The sequence below is a fragment of the Nannospalax galili genome, unplaced genomic scaffold (assembly GCF_000622305.1).
Source record: "Nannospalax galili isolate Female #2095 unplaced genomic scaffold, S.galili_v1.0 scaffold1762, whole genome shotgun sequence".
In the NCBI taxonomy this organism is placed as follows: domain Eukaryota; kingdom Metazoa; phylum Chordata; class Mammalia; order Rodentia; family Spalacidae; genus Nannospalax; species Nannospalax galili.
The window spans coordinates 74,577-91,029 of NW_008348080.1; positions in this window are offsets into that span (position 1 = coordinate 74,577).

Consider the following 16,453-nt stretch of genomic DNA (forward strand, 5'->3'; position numbering starts at 1 on the left):
CGTGTGTGTGTGTGTGTGTGTGTGTGTGTGTGTGTGTGTGTGTGTATGTGTGTGTGTAGAAATTTCTTCACTTTTAAAATATATTCAGGATATTATAATCATAAAAAACTAACACAGAGGTACTCAATTTCATTATAATTGTAGTATTAGATTAGAAAACCACAGATTATTCACAACACAGTGATAGTGGGCAATTTCAATACTTTACTATCACCAATAGACAGATTACCTGGAAACAGAGAAACTCAGGAGTTAAATGACATCATAAATCAAATGAAACTACCAGATGTCTACCGAACATTCTACCAGAAACTTTTAAGACACATTTTTTTTTTCTCAGCAGCCCATGGCACTTTCTTCAAAATCAACCACATATTAGAACACAAAGCAAGCTTTAAGAAATATAAGAAAATTGAAGTAACGTCTTCTTCTCTATCCAGCCATATTGTAACTAAGCTGGATATTAACAACAATAGAAATGACTGAAGTGAACAAACTCATGGAAACTAAACAATTAATGAAAATTAGATAAAGGAAACAATCAAGGAGGATATTTAAAAATTCATAGAATTGAATGGAAATTAATATACAACATATTAAAATCTATGGGTCACGATGAAGTCAAGCTTATGAGGAAAGTTTAGAGGAATGTGCTCTAAACACAACAACAACAAACCCTGTAGCTATCTCAAATCAATAACTTAATGATGCATGTGAAGGTCTTGGAAAAACAAGAAAAAAACAATAGCCAGAAAAAGTTGACTTGGGTGATATAATAAAAGTTTGGACTAAAATTTATGAAATAGAAACAAAAAACAATGAAATGAATCAATGAAGGGGCTGGAGAGATGGCTCAGCGATTAAGAACACTGACTGCTCTTGCAGAGGAGCTAGGTTCTAATCCTATATAACCACTGTCCATAACTCCAGTTCCAGAGGATCTGATACCCTTTTCTGGCCTCTGTGGGCATTGGGTGTATGCAGGCAATACACTCATATACATAAAATTAAAGTAAAAAATTTTTAAATTTTAAAAAAGAATCAACGAAACAAAAGTTAATTTCTTGAAATTATTACCAAGATTGATAAATCTTTTACCAAATTAACTAAAGGCAAGAGAGATAACTCAAATTAATATTATTAGAAATGAAAACAGAAACGTTATGACGAGGTAATTCAGAAAACCGTAAGAGCATGCATTAAAATCTCTATTTTATCAAACCGAAGTAGCTTTTTGGTGATGTAACTGCCTTTGAGTCACCATGGTTCCTTAAGTGACCTAGATATTCTTGTTTGCTTATTTCTTTGGTCTTGTGCCCTGTTCATGTTCAACATAAATTTCTTCATATCTCCAAGGCAAAGACTTGGTCCAGTTTCACCTGCTTTTGATGTGGACTTTTATCATGATGTCACTGTGATAAAATAAAAAATTATGTACCGAAACAACTTAATGGAAATAAGGGTTTACTTTCAGCTCATGATTTCAGAAGTTCAATATGTGAATACTATTAAATGCCTCTGTCAACGGAGACTATCAAGAGCAAAACCACAAAAACCTTTTCCGTTTCCCTCATAGGTGTAATGGAGAGGGGGAACACCTGAATGCTGGGAATGAAGACACACACCAGCAAGCCTGTCTTTTTCTGTCATATTTCAAAACATAATTTCAGCCATCTTCAAAGTCATAGTTCTATGTCTGCCAGCACAAAATTCTTATTAATGTACAGTGTATGAGTGTTCTTCAATGTTTAAATATCTATTGAGTTCAATACATGGCATTTGTCTTTCTCCTGGTCCTATATACATTACAGCTTTGTAATTGTTTCATTTGATATCATAGGATTTCCTGCATTAGACAAGCACCATACGGCTAAGCAATAAAAGTTACTCTACAGATGTTCTATTTCTTTAATAGGCAGCAGCTAATTCACTTCCATGTAAAGAATTCTGAACATCGATCTTACCAAATTCAAACAGAAAATATAATTTCCTCTCACTACAAAATATAGTTGTAAAAGATAGCAGCCAAACATGAAAGAAATCTGTTTGACAGTTGGATTCAGAAGATTCCTGGGTGGGACACTTTCCACTGTGAATCTGTAATGCTCTCCATGCTGACGAGAAAGCTTCCTATATGCCTATGGCTTTCAGGACTGCCAATGCTGAAAATTCAGTCCTGCTCTGTTTCTGGAAAAACTAGCCAAGGTTTTAGACCATGAAAAGAAATGTGTGCTGACTATTCTTGCTAAAGAATGCCCAAAGGGGTAAAGAGATGGTAAAGCATTGTCTGAGTGTTCTGAACTGGCCTCTCATTGCATCTAAGCAGGGAGGTCAGCTAGGAAAAAGGTTGAAGTTCCGTGCCAAGTGGAAACCAGGCTAAATTCTGAACACACCGTCTTCTTTTTTTTTTTTTTTTAAACTTTTACAAAAAATTTATTGAGAATTTCATACATGCATATAAGATGTTTTGATCAAATCCATACCCACTCCCTCCCCTCCAACATTCCTCCCTCTGAAGAGGTAACCCTAAAATATTTTAAGGATTAGGTATAAGCTCCCAAATGCTTTTGACATTTTGACATTTTTGGCCTTTGGAACAGACTGTGTTGCTAACAGTCCCAAGGACATTTTGACTTTTACCCCAGAAATTGGCTACATTTCTTTAGGGTCTTTTTACCCAAACTGCCTAGCCAATTCCCACCTCATTATCTTGCAGTCCTCTGAAGGGGTTACCCTAATTGCCAATAGTGAATAGTGATGCAAACCACTCTGGCTTCTTCCATGCTGAACAGGGATTCAGGGTGAGGCGATTGGAGTACCCCTTCAGTGGGTCTATCTAAAAGACTCCCAAATTGCATAACTCTTATCTGTAAGGGGAAAACAAAGTTCTTGACTGGTGAATAGGAGATGTGAAGGAGAAGTAAAGGCAGAGTAATTAGCATTACAAATTCTAGACAAGGAAGTAGAAAAAAGTCAGAACAGGGCAACAATTGGGCTTGTTGAGGGTTGTGCCCATTCATTAAAGGAGTGCCAAGCAGGGTCATTGGACCCTCTCCTGAGTATCTAGCCACTCTTCCCAGCCAACTAGTCCAGAGGCCTTGGGAGATAAAAGAAAAATGAGGAAGAACTCAATAGAGAAATGCTTTTGGAAGTCCTTGTCAAGAAACTCCAATGGACTCTCATATGAACATTTGAAAATGGCACCATATTTTCTTGTGCCCTGTCTCTTGAAGATGGCAGTATGCATATAATTTGGAAAGTGTATAAATACATGGAAATAGTAATACATATTTTCTAAGTGAAAAAGAAAGGGAGTATTTGGATTGGTAAGTTCTGAGATGTGGTTATGCAAACTTGTCAGAGTAGAGTAAGCCAGGTGATTTGGAGAAGATCAAAGAACTGAGAAGACATCATACTTTGCTGGCTTGAAAATCCCCATAGCCTAAGCTGTGTTGATCTTGAGCCAGGGTAAACAATTGTATTGAAAAGACAGAATTAAAGAAGATTGGCAGTGAATGTGATGGAGAATGGAACTAGAATATCCTTTTTTCAAGGAAGTGGATCGGTATCTAGAGGCAAAAATTCATCGTGAGACTTCAGCCCACTCATCAATTTTGTAATTCATACATTACTAGGAATTAAAATATGGAAGAATAAAAGAAGCTGTTAAGCTTGAAAAATATTATACGAAAGTTAATACTTTCTAAGCTAATTAAAAAGAAATAAATAGAATTTCCTCTGAAATCATCTAATAAAACTTATTAAGCAAACTAAAACACATAATGAAAAATGGATTGGAAAATTACCTTGACTCCTAAATGAGATAGTCTAAAGTTAAAATTTCTTACCATTGGGGGATCCAGGTAAAGGAATACTGGACACCAGAAGGAAGAGTGAGCAAGCTTTCAGCATAGCTGGAGTGCAGGAGCAGGAGAGAATATCTTAAGAGTGGAGGGGACCAAGGGTGTGGGGTTAGGAGTGGCAAGTCAGGAAGACTATGTAAAGAACAGAGAAGCTGCTTTGTTTTTAAATTCATTTTTTTTCTTTTAGTAACTGTTTTATTCTTTAGCTAGCACATTTTCAAAGTTGTTCTTTTTAAAAAAAAATATTATTTTATTTTATGTGTATGAGTGTAATGCATCCATGTAGGTAAGTGCACCCATGTCATGCAATGCCCATGGAGGACAGAAGAGGCTGTCAGATCCCCTGGAACTGGAGTTACAGACAGTTGTTAGCTGTCATGTGGGTGCTGGGATTTGAACCCAGGACTTCTGCAAGAACAACCAGTGTTCTTAACCTCTGAGCCATCTCTCCAGACCCCTAAGTTGTTATTTTTTAAAGATGACTTTTATTGATTCTTTGAGATTGTCATACTATGTATTTTGATCATATTCCAACTCTCCTCCAAATGCTTCTATTATGTTTTTAAGACTTATCAAGTCTAATTTATATTCCCCAAATTGTCCCAGCTAAGTATATTCCCTGGAACATGGTCAACCTTGCAGGCATCAAACCCTTAATGAAACTTGGCTTCCCCTTTCCCAGCAGCTATTAATTGTAAATATTTACTCAGCTAGAGGTGGGGTTTTGTTGATGATTTCTTTCTTGTAGGCAGTGAGGGAGATTTGATTTTTATGTTCAGATTGAAGTACTCCTTCTAGTATTATTTATAAATCATGTTTAGTAATTATAAATTATTTACCTTGTTTTTATCATGAAAAGTTTTCTCATTCAATTTAATAGATTGTTTTTCTGGGTATAATAGTTGGGGGTGATAGTTGTCTTTCAGAATTTGGAATACATCTTTCTAGGCACTTCTAGCTTTTAAGATTTCTGTCAAATAATCAGGTATTATTCTAACAGGTCTGCCTTTCTAAGAGACTTGAGTTTTCTCAACTGCAACTTTCAATACCCTTTTTGTTTTGTGATTTTATTGTGTTAACAATAATATGTCATGAAGAATTATTTTTATGGTCCTATTTGGTGCTCTGCTGGTCTTGTACCTGAATAGGATTTTCTCTATGCTTGTGAAATTTCATTCTATGGTATTGCTGAAGATATTTTCTGTCTTCATTGTGCTGTTTATCTTATTGTATCATAATAATTTAAAGGTTTATTTTAATCAATAGTTAATTGTCACACAAAGAATGTTTTTTCTCAGATTCATAGTCCTTAAAGAAGGGAAAGAATAATTTGAGCAAATTTCATAAGAAGCACTCTTCAGATACAGCATGTATTTACCATAGACAAAGTTAGTTCCAACATCACTGCAGCTTGGCAATTTTGCTAAGGCCAAGACAGGTTTTCAGGGAAACATCTGTGTACTCTGAAGGTCATTAGAGCCAGAGTGGTCAGTGCTGACAGATGAGGCTGCAAAGGCCCTAAGGCCTATGACCATCAGAGCTCTAAGCACTGGAGACACAGTTGACCAAGTGGTCTGTCCATACTCTGAGACTGCAAAGAACCTATCAAACCAAGCTCCTATTTGCATTTTCAGGTACAACAGCTGAGATACATGCATCACATGTGTGGGCTGAGAAACGTGGATTGGTTATTAAATTCTCACATATATGATCTTTAAAGAAAAATTATTAGAACAAAATACAACTTATTCATGTAGCAAACCACATATTTGGAATTATGTCTAAGCTAGGAAGTACCCATGATACTGCCTCTTAGCATCTCTCCCCTCTCTCACAACCTCTAAGCTTCTTGGCACAGGATGACTGTTATCTCCCCCTCACTGCAATGAGGTCAGAGGTCCCCAGGAGTGCTCTAGTAATCCTAAATTCAGTATTTCTCACTGTACATTAGCAACTAACATTAGATAAATTATTGTTTTCCTTGGCAGCCTGAACATTGCTATAAAAAGTTTTTGTAAGTTAAAGTGTAATTGTCAAATTATTCTAACAAGCAGGGGTGGATTTAAAAAGTTATATGGTATAATGCTGTAAATTAGCAGTTTATAAATTCTTTGTTAGTGTAATCATTGCCAACATGAAACCACAGACACTCCAGGGGTAAGGTTGATATTTTCAGTGCCATTGTATAACGATGATATGACATGAAAGAACTCTGTCCAGTGAGTATAGAAATAAAAACTGAGACTGAGTGTGATTTATCAGGAAAGTGTTTTTATTTGGTTGTTTTCTTCATTAAAAAATAAAATAATATTTATTTTGTACATGTGTATGTTTAGGTATGTGCTTGCATGCACACATGCCATGGTGTGCATGTGGAGTGCATATGGAAATCATAGGCAACTTGTGGGAATCAGTTTTCTTCTTCTACCACGTGAGTCCTGGCGATTGAATTGAAGTCATTAGGCTTCATCATTTCACTTGCCCTTTCACAAATGTTTCATTAGAAAGAAAAAGGAGTTTGGTTAAAGGAGAGAGCACTGACTGCAAGGGATTTGGGGTGTGCACTGACCAAGAAAAGAACATGCACTTCATGTTTGGTATGGTTTGAGGTCAGATAAGTTTTTATAGTTATGAGTATCTTTCCTTCATTCCTTCCCTTTTTTGCTGCTTTTCTTTTCTTCTTTACTTCCTTTCCCTTCATTCCGTTCTTTCTTTCCTTTCTCTTGTTTCTTTCTTTCCTTTAGTTCTTCATTCGGTGTCTTTCCCTCTCCTTCCTTCGTTCCTTCATTCCTTCGTTCCTTCCTTCCATCCTTCGTTCCTTCCTCCTGTCCTTCCTTCTTTCCTTCCTTCCTTCCATCCTTCCTTCCTTCCTTCTGTCCTTCTTCCTTCCTTCCATCCTTCATTCCTTCCTTCCTTCCATCCTTCTTTCCTTCCTTCATTCCTCCCTCCCTCCCTTCCTTCCTCCCTCCCTCCCTCCCTTCCTCCCTCCCTCCTTCCCTTCCTTCCCTCCCTCTCTCCATGCATCCCTTCTTTTCTTTTCTTCCCTTTCTCTTTCTCCTTCTTCTGTTTCAGTCATCTCTTCCCATGTATGACATATTTAGGAATAAGGGACATTTTATAAATTGTCTTTAAAGGAGGTGAGGGACTCAGTGTATAACAGACCTCTTGGATTAAAGGCATGAACACTAATTTTTTCTTGTCTCTATTAGCATTCCTGTTGCCATCTCAGAGGGCCATGAGTTAATGGTGAATGAAATAAATATAGCTTTTTTTAAAATAAAAAAATGAATGTTAGGACCTAGGCACTGTGACATCCTCTCTTCCAAAGCAATCAGTCTGTCCCTTAAGACTAAGAGCTTAGCAGGCTTCTGTATGGCAGAGCACATAGAACTTGATAGGAAAAGCAAGCAATTGCAAAAATTTATGTTCTTTCCTAATTCCTGCCTCTGTCGGCTAGGCCAGGTGAGGTCACACTCATTACCACCACTTGCACAGCACACCTGCACCTTCCCCATGTTGCTGCATAAGAGTTGTTGATCATCTCCACTTTTTTTTTCCCTCCTGAGAAAACACGCCTTTAGACTAAACTTGAGCCTTATCTGCCTTGCCTAATAGTAAAGGAATGGGATAAACTTCATCAGGGGCATTATCTTTTCTTTCCAAATTAATGCTGCTGAGGTGGGAACCGGAGTTCACTGCTTTCTCCTGCCGGCCATCTCAAATCTCTTGCTTCATCACACAGCAGATGTAACACCTGGGATATTTCTGAGGGAAACTATGGGATCGTGTTCCCAATTCCAGCATCAATGTTCTCCCATTACCAGGTAAGGGAAGAATGAGGCAAGCTGTTCTCTTACAAAATGGAATGAATTCAAGAACAGAATTACCAACCTATCAGTCCAGTGGAGAACAGTCATGGCTTCTTCTTTAAAGACAGCTCCCTCAAAGATGTCTATATTGACTATGCCAGGGTCCAGGAACAAATTAGGCCATGTTGTGTGGCAGAGGGAATTTGGTGTGCAAATTATATTCTGATACATTATCCCATGTGTCCCCATTAAAGGCACAAGCATGAATTTCAGCCTGGTGTGATCTGCATTGGACATCTGAGTTACAAGGCTGAACAGTAGTAAATGTATCTTGTTATATGTCCCTAAGTCTGTAGTTGCATATTAGCAACAATAAACATACAGAGCTCTTCAGAAATTCATCTGTATATAAAATGTTTTCTGAGAAGGTAAGCATGTATTTCTGAGTGACAAACTGCTTGTCTAGTGTGTGAGACGCAAGTGTACCTGGGTTCCAGATCCAGCACCACCAAGAAAATAGGATAAACAAGGAATTTGGGGGCAATACGTCTCATACCTACTTAGCTTCGGAGACATGTATAGTTTATGCTTATGGAAGTCATAAAGTGTTAAATAGCCAAAGCACCATATAATGTATGAAGCAGGATATTTTTTCTTAATAGATTCTAGGATAGACTTTTTAAAAAATAGAGTGATTCTGCAGAATGGCTAGATCAGTCTCATTCTTCACTCATCATTCTCCATTAAACCAAGTCACCAGACTCTGCTTCAAGAATTAGTTCCCTAATACCCGGGGAAAGCAAAATGGTGAACTATTTGTCTCAGAAGACATAAAGAAGAGAATGAGTGAAGCTCTGCATGTCTGTCTCCCTCCTGTCCACCTACCAGTCCACCTCCATTTGTTGTGTAGGGCTGTCATCAGACAAACACCGTCTTCCTGGGATCAGCTGTGTCCACTTGCTTAACTTTATCATAGCTGGGCTTGTTGACTGTTCATAAGCCCCTCCCCTTTGTCTTTGCATGGAAGGTGGGGCAGTGAGAGTCAAGGAAAGCTTGCCTGAGCATTCAGCCACACCTCCCAACCTGTGATCAGTGATTTTTCTCTACTTGCATGAGGCCTGGGGGAGGGGCTAGAGCATAAAGGGTGGGGGAAGATTAGAGGAGGTGCTCTCTCTCCATTTTTTGCAGCCTTGTATGGGAGCACCCACGTTACCTTATATAAGTAAGCCCAATAACACAAGGTTTTTCCAGAGTGCACTTTGGTGGAATTGTACCTTAATTTGTCATTAGGACCAAGGGAGGAAGGGGGTGGTCATTGTTTACATACATTCCCCAAAGGAATTTGACCAATATCATTCTGTCCCCTTTCCAAATTCTTCTGCATTCTGACCCCTTCCCAGTCTGTCACCATTCTGTCTAAGCAACATACCCATGGCATCTCTATAGTCTCATCTAACCTAGGCATGGAAACAGACAGTTGCATTCACTTTTTGAATCTTTATTTCTGAAGACTCCTGTGCCAGCTAAAACTTGCATTAGATGAATTTGTATGACTTCTCTTGTTCATCTGTCCTGCTGTGAACTAGCCATGAAAGAGGAAATAATTTACCCTGGCCTTCTCTCTTTTACATGTTCCAATTCCTTCTGGAATCCATGAATTCTTTCTTGTCTTCTCTTTTCCTCCTCCTCTCCCACAACACAATCCTCCTATAAACATCAGAACACACATGTTTTGACCTGTATAGCAGATTTATGGCATATTCTAGGGAGCTCATGTCTCGTATCAGAATTTTCCCAGGCTCTGTAGTTTCTGCCATTTTTGAGAGCAATGTTTTAACTCTACAGTTCTGTCTAAAATATTTGATGGTATTTTGTCATTTCAGTAAATCCATTATAATACAATCCCACCAAGAAAAACAGAAGCAGTTTCTCTATGAATTTAGCACAATATTTAAAATATTTGTTTATTGTTTCTTAATAAGTCATAAATTCTTTAACCCTTCTGGTTACTTATTAAAGTTTACATAGGTACTGCTCACTAGTTATTACATAGGAGCTCCGTGATATGTATTCAATGACTATATTAAAAGATGATGGTTTCCAAAGCCATTTTCGCAAGTCTCAGCAAAAGTTTACAGAATGTCCACAAATGTGTTTTTATTTATTTTGATTTAATTGATTTCATTGAACATTTTGTTTCGGCCACTGGAAAGATGGCTCAGTGGTTAAGAGCACTGGCTGCTCTTCCAGAGGACCTAGATACAATTCCCAGCACCCACATGATGACTAACAACCTTCTTTAACTCCAGTTCGAGGGGATCTAGCACTCCTTTCTAACCTCCATGGGCATTAAACAACATGGGTATACTTACATACATAAAGGAAAACACTCGTACAAATAAAATAAAAGATAAAAATTAAATAAATTAATAAAATTTCATTTGTAATTGTGCGTGATATGCACATTTCATGTGAGTGTGTATGTGTGTGTGTGTGTGTGTGTGTGTGTGTGTGTGTGTGTAAGCTAGAGGTCAATTTTGGTATCTTCCTTGATCATTCTCTGTCTCATCTTAGATACAGGATTTCTCCCTGACCCTGGGCTGCTAGGCTAGTGAGCTTTAGAGGTCTGTCTCTCTCTGGCCCATTTCCCTCAGGACTAGGGTTACAGAGGCACACCACTGGCTTTGACACGTGTGTGCACTAGGGGTGTGCATTCCTCACTGCCACTAGCATTTGTGTGTGTGCTGGAGATGTGTGCTCACATTTTCATGTTTTGTAACAGATATTTTACCTGCTAAGCTGTCCCTCCGGCCCTCACTGGACTTTATGTTAATTAAATATATGAATCTTTATTGTTTACCTTACTGATACAAAAATATAGCTATCAAAAAATTTGAAAAAGAACGTGCATTTTGGCAAAAACTGATACACCAAGTGGAGGTGCTCAGTGGTTGATTATTTCAGGACAGAGAGGAGAAGGAAAGGAAAAAAAAAATCTCAGAATGGATTTGCAGGTGTGTCCAGATTTTGCAGTTGTATTAGACCTTAAGGAGGAAGAAAGGCCTGGTCTAAGCATAAATTAATTTAGTTTAGATGAAATGAAGTAAAGGGTAGGGGATGTAGCTTAGCATGATGGTTAATGTAGTGTACATGCAGAGTTGGAATATAGGTAGTTGAGTCTCAACATAATTTAGGGTTAAGAATGATCAACCCCATATTCTATTAAGAAATCAAATAAGAGAACGATAGGTATGGCATGCACATCTTTAATCCCAGTACTGGGTAGGCGGGGGCAGGTAGAACTCTGTGAGTTTAAGGATAGCCTTGTCTATATAGGCAGGACTCCATAAAGAGACCCTGTATAAAAAAAGTAATTAACTAAAAGAAAGAATGGAGAAAAATTAACAAATCATGGAGCAGTAACATCTTTAAAAAAGTTCTTAAACTGCTTTTTAACAAACCAGTTATAAAATGTATCTGCTGTTTTGCCTCATGCCCCACTCTGAGACTGTCTTATCAACACACACACCCACACACCCACACACCCACACATTCCCACACACCCACACAAACACGTACACACCATCACTTTTGCACATGTGTGTGTTCAGTCTTCTATGGCAGCTGTAACAAGGCATCTTTGGCGTAAAAACAGAGGTTTGCTTTTTTTCATAGATTCAGAGCCTAGAGATGTTACATCAATGTCTGAATGACTGTTTCTCCTGGTATTTACGGCTGGCAGGCTTCACCGTGTCCCTACACAGTTTTTCCTCTGGCAGTTTTGTCCTTGGCATTTGCCTGGATAAATATAATTCCAAATTGAAGAGTTGCTTTAGGGAGAGTCCATTCGTTTCTCAGCTTAGTATTTTCTGTGCATATTTGCAACTGAGACAGTGAGGATAGGGACTCAGAGATAAATCTTGGCTGAGTAAGCCCATCTTAGCATGTGGTATGGAGTCTCCATAATTCAAAGGCTCTTTGGGGACCATGCATGAGCATGTCTGTACAGAAAAGCAGCATGTTGGTACAGATAAACTGTGAAAACCCAAGTGAAAATGAAGCTGCATTGCTTCCCAGGGGCTCCACAAATTCCATTATAAGTAGTTATTACTGAGGAATTTCAGACATGTCCAATGCTTTAAAATATGCCTGCATAGCTACATCAGCCAACATTCTAGCAGGAATGGGGGAAGGGCACATAGGCCCTATTCCTATTGAGGAGCTACAGGAAATCATAGGTCCTTGAGGAAGGGAGAGTCAGTTTTCTTCACAGACAATCCTCCTGATAGATCTCCCATGCACAAGAGGTCAATCCTATGCCTATGTGCTTAGGAAACAGAGGTGAACCTGAGAGGGGGGATGGGAGGTTTGCAGGCATAGTTGGAGGGAGAAGGAAGGATGAATATGATAATAATATGTTGATTTCCACATATTATTTTTAAAGAAACAGTTTTTAAATGATTATAGAAAATATCCCATTCTTTGGCTTAAGGCTATTCCTAGAATATTGGTCTTGGATAAGAGATGGAAATGTAGTTAACAAGGCAGGGGTTGGAGAGGAGAGAAGGAACCCAGTGACCTGGTGAAGTCAGGAGCAGTATGTACAGCATCATTCAAGGGAAGAAACATTTCTACAAAAAATTACAAATCCAGGTCATATTTTCTTTTGACTACAGATGCTGACAATAACAGTTATCTATTCATTATATTTTTAGTAATTCAATCCATTTAATTTTCATTAGGAGCAGAGACTTAGCAAGGCAAAATGCACCAAAAGATTCAACTCTAAGAATAAAATCTAGGAAGACAATGCCAGCCTTCCGCCTGTTCTTCAAGCTATGTGAACCTCAAAAACAACTGAGAACCGTAAGAAAAAAAAGTCACCTCTGTGTATGCAGTGAAGGGCCCACGAAGTAAAGGAAAACCAAAACCCTTCAAGGTCTGTTATACTTAAGAAGACATGTTTTACTGACCATTGTTCAATGCATACACATTAGATTAAATTACACCACTTTTCATTATTCAAGTTTATGAGATGATGCTTATAAATGCCTGGATTTTGAAATTGGAGACCCTAGTTCTCTGGCCCCATCACATAAGCATGCATGTGATAAGCCTCATGCTCAAAATATTCCAACATGTCTATCAGTCACTTTTCTGTTTCTATGATAAAGCACCATGACTAAGGTTACTTAGAGAAGGAAGAGTCTATTGGGATTACAGTTGTAGAGGATAAGAGTCCATCATAGCAGGGATGCATAGCAAGAGGCAACAGGCAGAAAGCTGGGTGCTCACATCTTGAAGCAGGTATAGGAAGCAGAGAAACAAACTGGAAACAAACTTGGATGAGACAGAAATGGGCAAGGCTATACACTCTCAAAGCCCACGCCCAGTTGCTTCCTCCGGCAAGGCTGCACTCCTAAACTTCTGCAATCAGCAGCACCAACTGGAGGACAAGTCTTCAAGTACTTGGAGCCTATATGGGAAACTCCTCATTCAAACCACCACACCATCTAAAGATAACAAGTAATTGCCTCGCCATGTTTCTAGAACATTGTGATGAACTGTTCCAAATGTCGGGTATGATCATAAATACTACATTTCTCTTATTTTGATCAAGGAATACTGTTAGGTCCAGTGTACCCAGCTGAGCTGAATGAGTTTAGCCATTGTTCAGTTAAGCTTTGGGCTCAAAGCTAGACTTAAAGCATCCTCAGGAAGCTCTTCTGCTCTTGAACAAAAGTTCTGGAAGACACAAAGTTCATGTCCAGTCATGCATGTCTACAGGTTTTCTGAGTGTAACCGTAGATGAAGGACTCTTAGATAGCGAGACTGGAGAGGAAGAGAGGAGAAACCTCAGAGTTGAGGTTACAGCATTCCTCAGCTGACTGCCATAGTACTGTAAGACCAAGCCATGTGAGAACTTTGCATTATAATTAGCAAGGTGAACCAATTAATAAAATGTGATTGTAAGTGAACAGTGAGGCACTTCAACAAAAAGGGCATTTTGGAGGCCATGAGGAGTACGAGGTCAGGTACCAGCCACTGTAGCTGGAGAGACCGACAAAGGTCAAATCACTAAATTTTTTATGCACAACTCAAGGAGCTCTGATTTTGCTCTCTAATTTTCATTATTGATGATTCTTTCTTTGGTTAATAGTCAATCTAATTTTGAGCCATGAAAAGAATACTTAGAAGATAACATCTTTTTCCAAAGCAATTATAATGGTTAGTATTTTGAAACAACAAGACACAGATAATAAGAAAAAGTATCAGGAATCAGAACAGGAGAAAAATTATCAGTTGAGAATGTGTTTAATTCATCTTTAGTTATTAAAAATCCTTCAAATATGTATGTTATTTGCCTCTATTATAATCACTGTTGGTGGAGGTTCACAGATCTCTGATTCATACCAAGCCAGGAAGGATTACAGAATTTTACAAGCTACAAAATATTTTCCATTTTCTGGTTGCTATTGTTGTTGTTGTTTTGTTTTGTTTTGTTTGTTTGTTTGTTTTTGGCGGGGGAAGGTCTTCTTGTAGCCTCAAGTGGCCTGGAACACGGTACATAAAGCAGACTGATCTTGATCTGTCTCTGCCTCCTGAGTCCTGGGACTAAAAATTCTTACCTCCATACCTGGCCAGCTACAAAATATTTTGCATGAGGTAGTGAATTATATTTTGATAACAACATCAAGTGCCTAAAGTACATTAAGATTCCTGCATCTCTATAGTGGTTTAGAAATTAATCAGAAATGTAAGGAAATCATAATGCTAGCTAAAATGGAGCTCAAGAGTTTTTCCTCCCAGAATTGTTAGTGGTGAGGTCTGGCTCACATTGTTTTTTTAAATTTTTTTATTGAAGTTTTGTGCATTTCATACAGAAAATCATCTATATACCCACTTCTGTTTTGATACCTTCCCATAGGCCCCAACTGGAATTCATTCGTTCTGTCAGTTGTGTTAAGGTCTATCATGTGCAGTTAGTGTTGGGAAACGCCCCTCAGTGCAAGATCATCCATTGGGATCTAATCAACTTATCTAGAGCCCCTCCTTTTAAGAAGATCAGATCTTCCTCACCCAGAAGCAATCAGCTGCCAATAATTATTTGACTAAGATTAGGGCCTTCTGTTCTTTTCCACATTTTTGTTCTGGGTTTTTGTCTACTTAAGTTTGCATGGGTCTTGTGCATGCTGACACCATTGCTGTATGTTTGTATGAGAAGGGTCCCAGGTGCCTGTAGGACCATTTTTGTATGGTCATGCACCTCCTCCTCAGCTCTTACAATTTTCTTGCCCCCTCTTCCACAATGGTCCCTGAGTCCTGGATGGGTGCCCTGTCCAAGGACCCCACATTCTGCATACTCTTATTCTCTTGCATTTTGGCCATTTGTGACCTTTTGTATTCCTGGCCCTCTGTTGCATGAGCGAGCTCCATTGATGAGAGTCGAAAGATACATTAGTGTTCTCTTCATCTCTTGTTGTATGTTCCATGAGACTTAGGTGTAGACGTTGCATCCTAGATGTGTCACTTAGACTTGGTTAATAGTCCAGTATCTTTATAGTGGTTTAGGAATTGATCATAAATGTAAGGAAATCATAATGCTATCTAAAATACACCTGGAGAATTTTTCTCCTAGAATTGTGTTTGGTGAACTCTGGCTCACAGAGGAAGTGTTACTGTCAGGATGACTTTGGCTGGTGTTCTGGGCCTCTGCTGCTCTTGCTCAGGGAGTGGACACTGCAAGGCGATGGTATGAAGAACACACTAGCCAGAATTCTCTATTGCTTTCTGTATTTGCATTACATTTGATTTCCATTTCCAAACTTTCCTAATGTTTCTAATAAACATAAAATCAACTCAGTTCTGAAGTTATGTATTATCTCTACCATAAGATCATTTGAAAATATTACAAATGAAAATAATTAGATTTTCTTATTTGTCACTAAAAAGATTACAAAGTATATTGAAATGCTAGTCATACCACACTTCTGTGCTTCACGTGTGTTTGTAAAAGTTTTAATGTAGTGTAAGCAGAAATATCAGTTAATTAAATGAGTAAACCAAGTAATTCATTTATGGTAACCAAGCTTAAATACATTTATTATGTATTTTCTTAACGTAATATGCTACTTCTGATATTTAGAGAAACAATATATTCTGTGAACACTAGATTCATTCATAATTGTGAACTGTTATAGTTTGGATAAAAAAAGGGCTTTGAATCGGAAAATACTCTCAGTATGATTATTTCATTTTCAATGATTAATGATGTTGGCATTTGGCTAATAATGAAACTACATTACTTTGTATTTCTCTGGCAGTCTTCAATTAAGAACTTCAAAGACTTCTCTCCTTATACTCTCAAGAAATAGTGTGTAAGCTCATAATCATAGTTTTCTAATGGTCAAAGTCATTGGGTACTCTTTCAGAAAATTAAGCAATTTAAAAAATATTCTGCTAAAAATGTATTAGGGAATGAATATGAACAAAATACACCATATACATGTATGTCATAATGAAGCCCAGTATTGTGTATAATCAATATATACTAATAAAAACATGAATTAAAGAAAAAAAAAGTAGTCCAAACTAAAACTTTTATAATTTTTCAGGTATTGTCCATAGGTTTTATAATACTCCAGTGGTATTAACAGCTGTGATGGTTTCACTGAGCCTGAGTATGTGAATCTAATTAAATTGAAATCTAAGAACATTCTTTGAAATGATGTTAATATCATTACAGGAAATTAAGAAATGAAGGGTTGGGGTTCTGTGTGA